This window comes from Camelus ferus, chromosome 3 (assembly GCF_009834535.1).
Source record: "Camelus ferus isolate YT-003-E chromosome 3, BCGSAC_Cfer_1.0, whole genome shotgun sequence".
Classification (NCBI taxonomy): Eukaryota; Metazoa; Chordata; class Mammalia; order Artiodactyla; family Camelidae; genus Camelus; species Camelus ferus.
In genome coordinates, this window is record NC_045698.1 from 108,306,391 (window position 1) to 108,321,813 (window position 15,423).

A 15,423-nucleotide genomic window follows, 5' to 3' on the forward strand; every position below is an offset into this window, starting at 1 on the left:
ATGCAGAAAAAGCATTTAACAAAATTCAACACCCATTTATCATGAAAACTCTCAAGAAACTAGGAAACAATCCCAATACAATAAAAACAAACAAATCTTATACAATAGAAGCCATATATGAAAAAACAACAGTGAGCATCACACTCAGTGAAAAGACTGAAAGCTTTTTTTCCTGAGATCAAGGACAAGGCAAGAAAGCTTATTCCATTTCTATTTCACATAGTACTAGAAGCTCTATCCAGAGCAATGAAGGAAGAAAAAGAAAGGGCTTCCAAATTGGAAAGGAAGAAGTAAAGAATTTCCTTGTGGATAATACAATATTTTATGTAGAAAAACCTAAAGCATCAACATACACACAAAAAACTGTTAGAACTATATATAAAAGAGATAAACACCAAGGCCTTACTGTATAGCACAGGGAACTATATTCAATACCTTGTAATAGCCTATAATGACAAAGAATATGAAAAAGAATATATACATATGTGTGTATGTATAACAGAATCACCCTGTTGTACACTGGAAATTAACACAATATTGTAACCTGACTATACTCTAATTAAAAAAAAGTTAGAGAAGCAAGATGGCAGAGTAGAAGGACACTTGTAGCTCACCCTCTTCCACAAATACAACAAAACTCACATCTACGGACCCACTCAGCCAACCAGAACACCTGCCGAACTCCGACAGAACATGGTCTTCTTTGAAGGACAAAGATACCAAAAATCTGGTAGGAGAAAAGGAAAAAAGAAAGGATAAAAAACAAAATATTGCGGGACCGGTCCCACAGGGACGGAGCAGCAAAGGAGGATTAGCACTCGTCTGCTGGGTCTCCCTCTCTCCAATGGAGAGGCCAGCAGGAACAGAGGAGGAGCCTCTGAGGCTCAGATCTGCCCCAAGCACCCCTTGATTGACAGAACTAAGTTAAATGGGCACAAAGGGTCCCTGTGACACCCAGCCCGAGATGAGAGCCAGCAGCTGGGGGCTGGGACAGGCCGCCCAAGCCGGGCAGAGGACTGGGACAGCGGCACTGAGGCAGCCCCGGGGGACTGCAGGGTGCTGCGTGCAGTGGCTGGGAAGGGATATGGAGCAGAACAACCTCGGTCCCCCATAAATTGCAAAAAAAAAAAAAGAGCAAAGCAACAAGGCTGGTGTGCCCTGGGGGGAGGGGTGCAGTAGCCTTTGTCTCCTCAGACCTGCGGCGCCATTACTGGCGCTTCTTGCGAGAAGAGAGGTGGGGCGCAGCCACAGTCACCATCTCCTCCTGTGTGCAGCGCCCAGGTGGGGGCAGGGCAGAGACCTGAATCCGCACCCAGGGGCTCCTCAACCTCCTAGGCAGGACTGAGACTTGTTTACAGCCCAAGGCAGATAGGATCTTTCTGCCCTGGTACCTCAGAGAACTTGCACTGCCAGGACAAACAAGGAGCTGAGATTTGGCACAGAGCAGGGGCGGGGCTGTTCCGCAGTCTTCCCCGAGCCCGCCTACGGAGCAGAGTGGGCAGCTGCACAGAGCAGCGGAGCGACAGGCTCCAGGAGAGGGCTGGCAGCCACCCGCCTTCCTGGCAGGAACGCAGCACCTGACCAGGGTGCTTGGAGGGGGCGCGATCTGCCCACCTGCCTCGCCCAAGCGCAGCATCTGACTGCGACATCGGGAGGGGGAGTGACCCGCCCACCCACCAGCCACAGTGCCAGAGAGATATGAGCAATATGAAGAAGCAGAGGAACCACTCCCAACTAAAAGATCAAGAGAAATCCCCTGAAAGCACGATCAAGGAAATAGACATTGATGGCCTACTAGATCAAGATTTCAAAAAAGGAGTGATCAAAGTACTAAAGGAACTAAAAGAAATAGTATTTAGAGATATAAAATATGTCAAAAATGAAATAGAAGCTATAAGGAACCAAGTAGAATTAGTAAACTCATTGGCTGAGATGACAGCTGACCTAAAGGCTGTACAAAGCAGGCTAGATAATGCAGAGGAATGAATGAGTGACCTAGAAGACAGGACAACAGAAAGCACCCAATGAGAACAGCAGAGAGAAAAACAAATAAAAACAATGAAAACAACATAAGGGACCTATGGGATAATATAAAGCATGCCAATCTACACATAATAGGGGTTCTGGGAGGGGAAGGAAGAACAAAGGGGATTGAAAAGGTATGTGACGAAATCATGACTGAAAACTTCCCAAACCTAAAGAAGAAATCAGATATCCAAGTACAGGAGGCTCAGACGGTCCCAAACAGGAAGAACTCAAACAGACCCACACCAAGACATATTATAATCAAGATGGCCAGAGTCAAGGATAAAGAAATGATCCTAAAGCCTGCAAGAGAAAAACAAAGAGTGAGTTACAAGGGAACCCCCCTAAGGCTTTCAGCTCATTTCTCTACACAAACACTACAGGCCAGAAGGGAGTGGCAAGATATATTCAAAGTCCTGAATAAAAAAAAGATGCAGCCTAGGATACTTTATCCAGCAAGGCTATCCTTTAGGATAGAAGGAGAGATAAAGAACTTCACACACAAGCAAAAACTAGAAGAGTTTAGCAACACTAAACCCATGCTAAAGAAATATTGACAGGTCTACTCTAAATAGAAAAGAAGCAGGATGGTACAAAAATAAGAAATTCATAACTGGAAAGGTGGTAACTACCATGAATTACAAATAAACACAAAATTGTAAAAGAAGACATCTAAATCATTAAGAGTGGGAAGCAAGGGAAGACACTGTGGAAAACAGTATGGAGATTCCTCAAAAGACTAGAAATAAACTCACCGTATGACCCAGGAATCCCACTCCTGGGCATATATCAGAAGGAACCCTACTTCAAAATGACACCTGCACCCCAATGTTCATAGCAGAACTATTACAACAGCCAAGACATGGAAACAGCCTAAACGTCCATCAACAGATGACTGGATAAAGAAGTTGTGGTATATTTATACCATGGAATGCTACTCAGCCACAAAAAAAGACAACATAACACCACTTGCAGCAACATGGATGTTCCTGGAGAATGTCATTCTAAGTAAAGTAAGCCAGAGAGAGAGAAAGAAAAATACCATATGAGATCACTCATATGTGGAATCTAAAAACAAAAAAACGTAACTACAAAACAGAAACAGACTCACAGACATAGAATACAAACTTGTGGTTGCCAAAGGGGCAGGGGATGGGAAGGGACAGACTGAGATTTTAAAATGTAGAATAGATAAACAAGATTATACTTTAGCACAGGGAAACCATATACAAGATCTTGTGGTAGTTCACAGCAAAAAAAAAAAAAAAAAAAAAAAAGTGACAATGAATGTATGTATGTTCGTGTATAACTGAAAAATTGTGCTCTACACTGGAATTTGACACAACATTGTAAAATGACTATTACTCAATAAAAAAATGTTTAAAAAAACTCAAAATAAAATACATGTCAGAATTAGCAAAAAAAAAAAAGAACTATTTTGTCACAAAATAGCAGGAAACAAAATCAACATACAAAAATCAGTTGCATTTTAATACACTAACAATGAACAATCTGAACAAGACTTTAAGAAAAAAATTCAATTTATAATATCACACAAAAAAATACTTAGGAATTAACTTAAGAGGGGTGAAAGACTTATACAACGAAAACTATAAAATATTGCTGAAAGAAATTAGAGAACACAAAAATAAATGAAAATATATTCCTTGTTCATGGACTAGAATACTTAATATTTTTAAGATGTAAACATTAAAGACACTTACAGATTCAATGCAATCCTTATCAAAAGCCCAGTGATCATTTTTGTAGAAATAGAGAACCTAAACTAAAATTCTAGTGGAATCTCAAGGGACCTTGAATAGTCAAACAACCTTGAAAAAGATGAGGCTGGAAGCCTCACAATTTCATGATTTCTAACTTACTACAAAGCTACCATAACCAAAACAGGGTGATACTGATAAAGATACACATATAGACTTACGGAATAGACTTGAGAACGCAGAAATAAACAATTGCATATATAGTCAAATGATTTTTGAGAAGGGTTCCGAGACCATTCAATGGGAAAAGGACAGTCTCTTCAACAAATTATGCTGGGAAAACTGGATATTCACATGCAAAGGAATGAAGTTAGACTGTTACCTAACACCACACATAAAAATTAACTAAAAATGGATCAAAGACCTAAATTTAAGACCTAAATTATAAAACTCTTAGAAGAAAACATAGGACAAAAGCTTCATGACATGAGATTTGGCAATGATTTCTTGGATATGACACCAAAGACAAAGGGAGCAAAAACAACAGACAAATTGGACTTTGGAAAAATTTTAATGTGCATCAAAGACACTATCAACAGAGTAACAAAGTTACCCAAAGAACAGAAGAAAATATTTGCAAATCATGTACCTGATAAAGGATTAATATCCAGAATATACAGAGAACCCCTAAAACTCAACAACAAAATAACAACCCAATTCCAAAATGGGCAAAGGACTTGACTAGACATTTCTCCAAATATGACATACAAGTAGCCAACAAACACATGAAAAGATGCTCAACATTACTAATTGCTTGGGAAATGAAAATCAAAGTCACACTGAGATAGCACCTCACACCATTAGGACAGATGTTATCAAAATAAATAAATAAAACCATCAGCAAAGATGTGAAGAAACTGAACCTTTGTGTGCACGGTTGCTGGTAATGTAAAATGGTATAGCCACTATGTAAGACGGTATGGAAGTTCCCCCTCAAATAATTAAAAATAGAATTCCTAAATGATCCTATGATGCCACTTTTGGAGATAAACCCAAAAGAACTGAAATCAAGGTCTCAAAGAGGTATTTATACACTCACATTCATAGTGTGTTATGTCCATATTACATACCCTATGATATGTGGTAACAAGGACACTACATTTCTGTGGTATTCTTTCCATAAGCCCACAACTCCAGTCTAATCATGAGAAAAACAGGGGACAAACCTGGACTGAGGAATATTTTACAGGACACCTGGCAAGTATTCCTTTAGACTGTCAAAGCCATGAAAAGCAAAGGAACACTTAGAAATCGTTATAGACCAGAGAATGAAGAGGTGATCACTAAACACAACGTGGTACCTGCCTTCAACTGGATTCTCAGACACAAAAAGACACCAATTCAGAGCACTGAAATCCAAAGAAAGTTCAATGTTTAGTTCATAGTTAATGTCAGTGTCTCAGTTTCGGTAAATGTACCGTGGTAATGTAAGAGGTTAACAATGAGAGAAAGGGCGTGAGGGATATATATGGGAATTCTCTTTCCTATTTTTATAATTTTTTCTGTAAGTTAAAAATTATTCCCAAAGAAAAAGTTTAGCTTTAAAAACCAATTAAAATACTCCAGTTATTTCCTAAATAGTATGCCATACTATTTAATATTTATCCCTACAAAACAGACTTATACTGATTTCAAACTCTCTAATAAAGAAAAAGCAAATTATTTTTAAAAGAGCCAAAAAGTAAACCATTTAGGATTATTTATCATGACTGACAAAACACTGCCAGCTACTCTTGAATAAAACACATTGTATCATAGAATATTGACAAGAGAGAAACAGGGATAGCTAGATATCTAAATCTGTGACCTCAAGTTCATTTCTAAGACAAAACTGGGCTCCAAAAACATTTCTTAAAGATAGAGTAACCATGTTAATTTTATAATCCTAATATCTAAGAACACCACATTTTTGTCATGTTTACTGGCTTAATCTGGTCTTTTGTCAAGAACTTAGACATGCCACGCAGCCCAATAAACACTGGTTATCATTAACCATTCACTTGCTTGTTTTGGAGGGTTTTTTGGTTCTTTTTTTTTTAAGGGAGAAAATACTTAGCATTCAAGAGTAGACTTTTTTGTGAGAAAAAAAGTAGCTCAGAACAGAGGAAACCATGGCAGCAAAAGACAACAGAGACAGAGAGGTGGAGTGGTCCCTTTCCTTACTCCATAACTCACTGTTGCCTCTGGTAGTTCTAAGCTGCATTTAAACATATTAACACACAGAATAGACTGACTTCTCTCAACTGCTTAGGGCCATAAAGAACAGAGAAAAGCAAACTGAGATATTGAAATAATGCAAGCTACTGCTCCCTCAAAGAGTAATGAGTCTATGAGTGTACAATGAAAGTGAAATGAATGACTAATTCCTAAAACCCAGACATTTACTGATTAATGCACTGTCACCATTACAGATGAAGTCATAAGGGTCAGTGAGGTTGAATTATTAGGCTCTGACTACATAACTGATAAGTGATGGACTCAGGGTTAAAACGTACTTTTATTTCAGAACCCATGTTCCAACTTTAAACTATACTGACTAAATACAATAATATTACTGATCATACACATTTCTATTAAAATTAGTATCAATTGCCACCTTTAGTGATAATACTTAGACTACATCTGGTTTTGTTTCTCTGGAACTGCAATTGCTGGCTAAAGGGTGTGAATATTTGAACTAAAACTTTGCTAAACTGCTTTCCATAACAACTGCATTAATTGCTAATCATTTTCTTCCAATTTAGTCCTATTTGTCAGCTACATGACATATCTTGTCTTCATCTGCATTTCTTGATTACATGTATGGCTGGACTGGACTTTTTTTCCATGGGTACTGGCTTTCTGTAATCACGTTTTTGTTTTATTTTCATTTGGTTTTTGGTAAGTGATTTTGTTTGATGGTCATCACTCAAGGACTCATTATTTTCAAATGGTTATTGAATGTCTACCCTATGTCAGGTATTTTGCAAGATCCCGGAATCATAATGGTGAAAAAAAATAGTTTCAATTCATGAAGTATGGAATTTACAATCCAGTGGAGATAGCAGACATTGAACAAATAATGATGAGTGAAATAAGAACAGCAGGTTGCTATGGAAGCATAAACCAGGAGGACCTACTATGATCTGGAAGTTCAGGAAAGATGTCCATGAAGAAGAGACTTGAGATCAAAAATATGAATCAAAAGTACTTAGACAAAGAGAGAAGGCTGCTATCAACATGTACAACAGCCCTAAGATAAAGGGAATGTTTTCAATTGGTCTTAGGGGGTTTGTGGGGGTTTGTTCATTTTTCTTGATAGGTATCTTAGGACTCTCTATATTAAGGGTACCAATTTTTAATGCCATTTGTTATCAACATCATTTATCCTTTTCCTACACTCTAATTTATGGTCTTTTCATTCAGAAATGTTTTTGCTTTCACACAAATTATAATAAATGACTCTTTCATTCTTTCTGTGTACACTTTAATATACTCCATAACTTGTCTTTATTTCTGCTACAAAACCTAATATTCTCCAGCTCATATATGTGTGACATCTATTTTATTCAGCTTAATCTCCTCCTATGGTTGAAACTATTTTCTTATTCCCTTTTCTCTACTTTCACCACCATCAACACAGTATCTGTTAGCTATTGCTGTGTAACAAACTAATCTAAGACATAGTGGCTTAAAACAACAATTATTTATTATTGTTCAGAAGTCTATGGGTTTCCTGGATATCTCTGCTTATCTGAACCGAGCTGGCAGGACTCACCCATCTGCAGGCAGCTAAAGTCAGTCAGGTGGTTCTAGCTGGGCCTCTCAGGTGGCTGGGACCTCAGCTTGGACAACTTGACTGATTCAGCTCTGTTGCACAAGACCCCTTTCCTGCAGCTGGCCAGCTAGACTTGTTCTCATAGCTGAAGCAGAGTTCCAAAGGAAGGAGGAAAATGTGTAAGGCCTGGGCATGAAACTGGCATAATACTGTTTACACCACATATTATTTGCTAAAGCAAACCACAAAGTTCACTCAACATTCAAGAGATAAGGACACAGACTATCTCCAGAGTATCTCTTCATGGGAGGAGCTATAAAGTCATATTACAAAAGGAATGAAAACAGGAAGTGATGAAGAATTGGGGTTGTTCTTTGCAACCTACCATAACTGCCAAATGGGATTTTTATTTCCTTATTTGAATTTGTTCAAATCTTCCTCCTCCTTCAAGGTCGAGTTCAAACCTACTGAGTTGTTTTTTCATACTACGTACCCTTTACCTAATACTCACACAGCAGGTATTTTACCAAACACTGCCTAATGTTTGGGGACCTTACTTGAGTTAATTCCCACAATAAATATGTGAGGTGGGTACTCTTATTGCTCCCATTTTATCACTGAAGAAATGGGTTCTGAAGTAATTTTCTCAAGGACTCATAGCTAGAATGTCAGAGCCTAAATCCAAATTCAAGCGTAACATAGAAGTTTACGGTTTAACCCCTAAGCTTTTGCCTACTTAAAAGTCTAAGCTATTGATGGAAAACCATGAAAGTAATGTTACATTAAATCAAAATAGCCATATGTCCCTTTCTCCTAAATCAAACAACATTTTAAATTAGTTTATATGGTATAAACAGAGGTAAAGAAGCTATGTATTTCAAGAGTCTCAACACTGACAATGTTAATTTACTTCAAGTTAGAAGTAAAATTGCATTATTCAGTTTTCAGAAAGGTTTCAGTCTTTTCCACAGCAGTGTAATTAGAGAAATTTCTGCTCTAAAGAAAGGTAAGATAAGGTTAGTCCTGTTTTTACACTGTACTTCAATTCCCTGAGATCAGAAACCAGGTCTTCTATATCGGCCTGTATCCCCTGTGCCTGTGAAGGATGATAAACATAATTGTAGAACTAGAAACTCTTAGAAAGCATTTGGTACAAACTTTGTGTTTTCTAAGTGAGAAACAGACCCACAGAAGAGGTCTGATTGGCTCCAAGCCACCTGGACAATTGGTGACACATTCTGGTCTGCTCTCTGCTGAGAGCTTCCACTCCCATTTCTGTCTGATGTATTCAAATACAAAGGGATAGCATTTCCTTTCCTTTATATATACGGTGGCATAGGTTTTTTGTTTTGTTGTTTTGTTTTTTTTTTCTCTAACTCATAAACTTGCCGGCCTCGGGTCTCCTGGGAGTGTTAAAGCAGAATGCGCTTACTTACTTTTATTTTTTGTACCGTTTTCCTCCCTTTTTATGAGCCTGGCTTCCGACTGTGTGGCAGAAACACATAAAAATTGGCATAAAAGTAGGAAAATGTGCCCCAGATGCTGTATTAACTGTGAAATAAGTTTAAATGCCTCCAAACAGGGTCTGGTCTCTTATCTGTCCGCTTCCAAAGCTGTGCATCCTGTAGTCCTCCCTTTGTCTACAATACAGAGGACATGGCTGGGGTAAAGACACCACCCGCTAATCAACCAATGGCTTCACAAAAAATGGCTGTGCAGGTTGAGCAGCCCTTAGGTCTGTGGACAAATAGGGAGCAAGAGGAAAAACTGGAGCTCTGGTCCATCTCAAAAAAAAAAAAAAAATCGGCAAAAACCTTTTGGGTATGGATTTAACATCATGGGGGCTCTAGGAGGGCCAGAACAACAGATTCTCAGGCAGAAGTTAGGAAATAATAAGATCATCGGTACTTGTGTTTTCAAAGCCCCTTTTTTGCCTAGGGGATTTGGAAACGGGTTCACTATCACTGCAACACTCCTTGACCTCTCTCCGGCGTCCAGTTCTGAATGCCTCTCTCCATTTGCATCTTGCAATCACAGTCATAAGTCACATTATGTCACTGCCCCACCTAAAACCCTCCCATACCTCCCTACTGCCCTCATGGGATGTGTACACACTGAACTGGGGTTCACAGGGCCAGCCTGCATCGAGCCACTGCTAGTCTCCTTCCCCGCATCTCTCATCCCGATCATTCTTCTTGCAGTTCTTCATGGGAGTCATGCTCTTTCTCCTATCCAGATCTCACACATGCTGCTTCTTCTGCCTGGAACATTCTTTTCTCCCATTTCCAATCCCACCCCCATTTCCAAGGTACAACCTAAACAGAATTTCTTGAAAGACTGTGTAGAAGACACAGGCTTCTCCTCCCTTCCCCTGGGTTCTGCCTGATAATCCCATAGCAGCCTGGATCCTCTTTACTATAGTGCCCCCTTTGTTATATTGTAACTTAGGCTGACATAAGGTAACAGTCTGTGGCATGTGCCAAACGACATATTAATAGGCATGGTGGTAGAGACCAGCAGAGGTTAGTGCTTAAGACAGTAAACCCTCTGTGTTTAATTCCTGGCTTTATCACTTATTAGTTATGTAAATTTGAGAAAGCCACTTAGCCTCTCCAAATCTGTTTCCTTATCTGTGAAACAAGCGTAACAAAAAGGACCTACATCTTTGGGCTACATTGAGAATTATACATTAATTCATGTAACGTTTCTAGCACAGTGCTTAAGTCCTCAAAGGGTAGCTGGTATTATCAAGATGCTCATTGACCAAATATATTGAATGAATAAAAAGCTAAAATATCTGCCCTAGGTCTTAATAAACTTGCTGTTCAGCATTGGATAAATCAATTTACCTTTCCAGGTCTTAGTTTCTTCATCAGGAATCTTAGAAGACTCAGCAAAATTATTTCTAAAGGGCCTTACAGAGACAGGCAGGAAACTGTGGCAGGCAGAAGATTTCGGCAGTTCTGTTATTTAACTATCTTCCCCCAAACCTTTCATCTAGATGAGCGATTTGACAAATGAGAATAATAAAGCTCAGAGAGGTAAGGTGACTTGCCTAAAATCTTGTAGACAAATGGAAGAAGCAAATCTAAAATTTGAGCTTAACAACCCAAGGCTAATATCTTTTTTCATTGCTATTATATCAGACTTTATCTTGAACAGAAGGATTCTCACTTAATCTCTGTCACATCATGTAGTATGTAGGCAAAATAAGAATTTTCTTAAGATCATAGACTTTAAGAGCTACAGTGAAATTTAAATGTGCTCTATTCTATAAATGTGGCCATTAAGGACTCAAAAGGTGAAGTTCATTCAAGGTCACACAGCCTCACTCACTGTGGGTTGCCTCTCATGGTCAGCAAAATCTTGATGGGCCCTTCTTGGCTCATGGCCTTGGTTTGCCTAGAATATAAATTCTTTCTTACATGGTACGTCTTTTAATCCAGGATTAGTTAGCAGATTAAATAATTTGAAGTGGAGCTTTTTATATATAACATTTGCTGCTATTAAGCATGGATTTAAAGAGTCCCATTACACAGATAATGGGTAGGACTTAATAATGCTTCCACTAAATGTTACTCATTTATTTTATTCAGTGACAAATGTTTGAGTGCTTACTATGTGCTAGACCCTGTCTTAGATACTTGGGATATGAAAATGGATGAACAATAGAGTTCCCTGTTTACAATAATGGAATCAAATGTATTTCATCATTCATTATCTAGCCCTCGAGTCTTGGACTACTTTGGCTAATTTTAAATATGTGTTATCCAGATGGTTCAGGCAACGATTTAAAAAGCTTGGCTTTTGTAATGTCAAGTCATATATGAAGATGCATAGTGGGTAACGGTTGGCTGATTATTCCATGGTACCAGCATAACATCATCAGTGCAGTCCCGTTTGTTCTGGGCTTTTGGTTTTGCTCTGATCCAGGCCCACAGATGGCATCCCCAGCACTGGCCAGTTACAGGATGCTCATCCCTAGGGAAGGTGGGTCTGCCTTTCTTAAAGACACATACAGCACACCTCATACCATGTAATCTTAATCGTGGCTATGCTCTCCTGCAGCTTATCATGCTGTGTGTTCATGGTGTTTTCCTCAATATCTTCCTTGAAATTTGAGTTGAAAGGACCCCTACAAACCATTTCACAAAACCTGTGTTCCAGAAGTGGAAAAAGAATTGTCCAATGGCACAATGTAAGCGAGATGAGCCAGGACTAGACACAGAGTCTCCCAACTGGCTCCCTGCAATATCTTTGCTGCGAATACAGTCCACCAAGTGAATATAAGAAATGGACAGAGGAAGAAGGTGCTTTTATTTCATAGAGGGAGGCAAGGAAGCCTGAGAAGGGAAGTGGTTTGTGCAGGATCACATCACTGGGAAGCGACTGAAGTGATTCAAAACTCAGGCTTCCTAACCCCAATGATACACTCCCTTCATGAAGAAGCCCTGGGGATTGTCTTCAAGACCTAAAGACAGTGCCAGAGAGGCCTCTGTCTTAAAAAAATGGGCTAAGTGGCTGGTGTAGAGGGGTGGTTTCTGGATTCACCTGAATCAGGTTTAAGTCCTGGCTCCACCTCCTTCCAGTCTTGTGATCCCCACCACAGAGACTGTGCAGGAGGCCCTGGGACAACGTGGAGAGAGAGGGAAGTCTCCATGAGCACAGCCTTCCAGCTGCCCCCACCAAGGATCCAGGTATGGGTGTGAAACCAATCTGAACCCACCAGAATGACCCAGCTGCCAAATGAATAGCAGAAGAATCGCCCAGCTAATAAGCCCTGCCCAAATTCCTGACCCACAAAATCATGAGACGTAACACAATGTTGTCACTGAAGCCATTAAGCTTAGGGCTAGTTTGCTATACAGTAACAGATAACCAGAACATCCTTCTGCCCTTAATACTTAGCAGAACAGTTGACACTAGAAGACAATCATAATAAATATCTTCCGGATAACGACTGCATAAAGGCCACTGGAGCAGCTTCCAGAGGCAGGAGTAACTAACATGTACTGAATGCCTACCTGTACCAGGGGCTTAACTCTTCACAACAACTCTATGAGGGTTGTCTTGATGCCTTCCCCATTTTGCAAAATCTGAAACTCAAGCACAAAAATGTGAAATAATTTGCCAAAAGAGGTCAGAGAGATGGGAATTTAAAAACCACCATAGATAGTTACCTTCTACAGAGAAGGAAGCACTTGAGGAGCTCTGGCAGTGGGTGGGGAGCACACACGACACGCTATGGTCATTATGAGAAACCGAAAGAGCCAAACACACTTAGATTCAAAGATCATGAGCCCAACTACAGTCAAGATAATTACACCCCTTCTTCCTAAGTCTGTCGACCTTGAATCTTAAGTCAGATCATGTAGCCATTTGGGGTGAGGGCTTTGCAGTTGGAGCGGGATTCACACAACGATTCTGTCACATCATTATTCAATTTGGAATATGGCTTAGCCTAAGTCTCAGTTTGTTAAACTAAAATAGGGCTAACTATACTAGCTAACTAGGTCATGGTGGTTAAATGAGAGTGATCTGAGGGGCATGGAGTAACACTTGAATAAATGGTAATTAAAAACTAGGAACCTGAAAATGAACAGCATGAGGATCCAAGAAGTCAAATCTCCCCTCTGGAGTTTGTTCTCTCTCCAGAAATTGCTTGAAAATCATTTCCCCTGGGGTGGAATAACCTCACCCTGATATTCTATTATGTGACTCCAAAAATATGTCCAGAGAAGACCCACAGATGGGGGTTCCAACTCTCACTCCACCAATTCTTCAATGAATAACTTTGGGGAAGCCGTTCATCAAGCCTGATTTTTAAACACACCAAATGCATGCCTTTCAGGGCTGGATTAGGTGAGATGATAGCGCTTTTCTCGCCCCTCAAAGACCAGCATTGGGCTCACTTCTCTGATGAAACTTCACCACCAGGCAGTGCTATCTTACTGTTCTGAACTCTTCTTTTGGCTAGACCATTCCCTCACTGAACTGTTATTTGCTGTGCACTCACCCTGGGCTAATTCCTGGAAATATAATAGCCTTTTCCCCAAGGAGGATTAGAGTTCAGAGAAGTCATCAAATGTTTGCTTAACACTGCTAGGCAACCTGTGCTCTCTTCTCACGTGCCTGCCTCCCCCATCAGTTTAAGAAACTCACGTAGGGCAAATGCCCCCAAGCCTTTCTACCTTTCTCTGCTCCCAACACCAGCTCCACAGTCTCCACAACCACCCTCTCTTATCTGATGACAAGAGCCTCTGAACGGGTCGCACAGCATCCACTTGGGTCAGCCATCAATCCATTCTCAGTGCTGCAGCCAGAGTGATATATTTGCAAGGCAAATTAGATAGGATTATCACCCTCCCCTCCCCCGTTTAAAGCCCCCCACCTACCCATTAACTCTTCTTGGCTTTTTGGGAATGGAACAAGATCTGTAACGTGGTGTAAAAGACCTTTACGGTCTGGGCCTCACTGTCCTCTCCAGGCTTGTTGCGTAATTATTCTATCCCTTGCCATAATTCTGCTCCTCATTCAGTCCACATGTCTTCCCTCCATGGGGCTGCTCTCCCTAGAATAATAGTTTGCCATCTCTAAGCCTTTGTCAGTGACTCTGAAAGCCCAAGTGGGCTGACTTGATCATCGTGCTGAAGGCTGGTTCTTGGAGAAGACTGGTGCTCATTCAATCAAAGTATTTCTTTTTGAACTTAAAAATTTTAAAGCAAAAAAGACCAGATCCATTACCTTCCCCGGGCTTTTCGTTATACAAAGGAGGAAACAAAATGGGAAATGAGAAGGCAAATGTCAAAGGTCACAAAAAGACAGAGTGTAAAAGAAAAAGGGTGCCTGCCAATGGAATTGATATCCTTCCCCTCCCTGGCAGGTTTAAAATAGACCCAGCACTTTCCCAGGTATGCATGGTGCTTTGGCTTGGTATAAATACCACAGGAAGGTGTTGGAGTCTGAGCCTTGGGGCGCAGGGTCTTGATTTGCAGCTCTGGTACTGCCTGACAACTCCCTGTCATTACTTTTCCATTGCCGAACCCACTGAAAACGGACCCTGCTTCCAAAGGAATTAAAAAATAAACGACCAATGTGCATACATGGAGATGCTCAAGCTCATTACTAAGCAAGGAAATGCAAATAAAAACAACAGAGTGCATTCTTCACATTTCAGACTGGCAAATAGTGAAAAGATGAATCATACCCAAGGTATCCTCTTAAGGGTGTAAAGAAATGGTGCTTTCGTACACTGTTAATGGGAATGTAAGTCAGGAAAACCTGTTGGCAAACTACCATTAAAACCTGCAACCCTTTGATGGAGAAACCCCACTTGCAGCCCCTGTCCTACCGAAGCACGTCTGCCGAGTACAAGGGTGCTTTTAAGGCTACACTGCAGATTATGTGTCATTGTGAAAAACCAGAGGCAACTGACACGTCCATCAATAGGGAACTAATTAAATTAGGGTATTGCCACTTTATGGAGAGGATGTAATCCATTTTTACGAGAAGACCCATAGCATCAACAAGTTTCAGAAAAGGATTAAAAAATCAGCAGGATTTGTACCACAAAGAGTGAGATGACACAGATGAAAAGTGGTTTTGGTGCAGGAGTATAAAAGTGCTTCATGCTTTATCTGTGTATGGTGTTATTTAAAACTTTTGTACAAAGAGAAATGCCTGTGTAAATTTAAAAAAACTTAAAGCTTGAGGGGAAACAAATGAAGAAGATTAAAGAGGATCTGCGTCATCTTCCTAATTCTGATGGTCAGATTTCTGCCTATACAGATAGTTGGAACTGCTGGAAACCCAAGAGAAGCCTTGATGAGAAACTTAGTGCTTATAAAATAGTGCCATGTA